Consider the following 2,488-nt stretch of genomic DNA (forward strand, 5'->3'; position numbering starts at 1 on the left):
TTTTTTTTTTTTTTTTTTTTTTTTGTAAATTTCTATTTCAGCAGTCTGTTTAATTGTGGTAACCTAGCTGTTTGCAAATAGGTATTACATCACTAGAAAAATGTTGCTTAGTGTAAGAAACTGGAGACCAATCTTGAAGAAGATATAGGTTTTGTCTGCCTATTGGCACAAAACTGGCAATAAGCATTATCCCGTGTGGCTGAAGTGGTATTTATTAATATAATTATTATGATTAATTATGGACTGATTTCATTAACATTTCTACATCTAATAAACTATCCGCAGCCTTGTTTTTCTCCACTCATTGCAGATCTGCATTTAGTGCTAGTTTTTCTCTATTCTGTTTATGCCTCTTATGTACGTTGGGAGAGAGAGAGAGAGAGAGAGAGAGAGAGAGAGAGAGAGACTGACAGATGGAGTCTAGTCTTTTTAGCCAAGATAAGTTACAGCACAGATCTTTCCCACTTTCTTCATAACTCATGTGCTGTACTTCCTTTCGTAAAAACACACCCTCCAGCACTAATTACATCAACTATGTAGCACAGAATTTATCTCAGCCTTTGAGCAGATCATCATAGCAGTGCACGTTTCTTGAGAGGATGGCTACGACTGCTGCCAACTGCTTCCGACTACTCTAGTGCACCTATTGATGATTTTAAGTTTCTGGTTGCCTATCAGATAAGGCAAGCCGGTGACTTCACTGTACCCATTGTTGGCACTGATTAATATCGAGCAAAGTTACTTCTCATATGTACCCAGACTTTTGTGATCCACTATGCCACAGGGCCCCAGCCACTAGATTTTCAACCAGTATTAGGCTGCACAGAAAGAATAAATTTTAAAATTTTATTTTCTATTTCATTAGCTATTGCAACCTGCTGGGCGTTTCTGCATTATATATGTAATATTATACGTAATGATTAAATTGTATATTATGTAATTTATTGTGCTTTGTTATAAATGTGATCTCCTGGTCCATGGTAGAGTCTTCTTGCCTGAAACTAGTAAATGGTGCAAAAATGGTTGGGGCTCACTGCCCTACACAGTCCTCGTGTGTGATGGTGTCCTTGTAGAAGTACCTTTGAAGTGTAAGACAGTCAGGAAAGGGACTATGCTCTCATCACCATCATCATCATCATCATCATCATCATCATCATCATCATCATCATCATCATCGTTTTAACATCTACTTTTCCATGCTTGTGTGGTTTGGATGGTGTTTGTTGAAACAGATTTTCTATGGCTGGATGTCTTGCTTGTCACCAACCCTCAACTGAAGTAATATTCTCTCACGACCAGACATATTTTCACCAAAGATTGGAAATGAAAGAAACTGTTTGCATGATGATGGTGACAATCATTTTACAACTGTCACGTGATATCAAGACAAGGAGACAATAACTCTCTCTCTCTCTCTCTCTCTCTCTCTCTCATAGACATACGATGATCTTCTTTCAGATTTCATCTTTACATAAACTGGCAGAATGCAAGTCTTTATTCCTACATTAATGTACTGGGCATCATCATCATCATTTAACATCCGTTTCCCATGCTGGTTTGATAGAGGCTGGTTAAGCTGAAGACTGCACCAGGCTTCAGTGTTTGTTTTGACAGAATTATTTGTGCCAGACAAAATGCTTAGCACAGCGGTTCCCAAACTTTTTGCACCTACGACCCCCCTACTATCAGTTGATAGTTGAAATTAATGTTAACCCAAGTGTGACCCCTCCAGTGGGGTCAGGAACCACCAGTTGGGAACCACTGGCTTAGCACCATTTCTTCCAGCCCTTTACGTTCTGAGTTCAAATGCCACCAAGGTCGATTCAGCTTTGCCTTTCAACCTTTTAGGGTTGATAAAGTAAGTACCTGTTGAGCACTGAAGTTGACATAATTGATTTCCCCTTCCCCTCACAACTACTGGCCTTGTGCAAAACCTAGAATATTATTAGGCTGTTTATTGCGATTTTCCACACAACTCCTTGTGACTTCCTATGGAACCCTACAGTTCCATAGAACATCATTTAAGAAATACTGCTCAACATGGGTGTGGATTTGATTAAAATGTCTACCCAAATCATGGGTCAGTTTGCATTAAGGCTGATCTGAGATTAAAGCGTCATTGCAATAAGAACAGACGTGTACGTATCTCTAAATATATATGTACATATGAATGCATACATCTACTCTATGCAAAATGTATTTCTAAATACATATCTGTGTGTGTGTGTGTGTGTACTTTATGCAGTGTGGTAAATACAAAACAACTAACAAGCATATTGTTTTAAATTTTATATAACAAATGCTGACTTGGCAGTAATTACTTTTGCAAAAAGGCAGCAATCTTCTCATTACAACACATTTATTTCTCATTATATATATATGTGTGTGTGTGTGTGGATATGTGTGTGCTTGTATATGCATGTGTGTGAGCATACACACACACACACACACATATATATATATATATATATATATATATATATATATA

At 37.6% G+C, this 2,488-nt stretch overlaps 1 protein-coding gene across 3 annotated transcripts in view; it reads left to right on the forward strand.

Annotated features, from left to right (window-relative positions):
* Positions 1-2,488, forward strand: part of LOC106875258 (estrogen receptor) — a 782,825-nt gene that overhangs the window by 337,128 nt on the left and 443,209 nt on the right. The window lies entirely within an intron of this gene.

Source organism: Octopus bimaculoides, chromosome 2 (assembly GCF_001194135.2).
Source record: "Octopus bimaculoides isolate UCB-OBI-ISO-001 chromosome 2, ASM119413v2, whole genome shotgun sequence".
In the NCBI taxonomy this organism is placed as follows: Eukaryota; Metazoa; Mollusca; class Cephalopoda; order Octopoda; family Octopodidae; genus Octopus; species Octopus bimaculoides.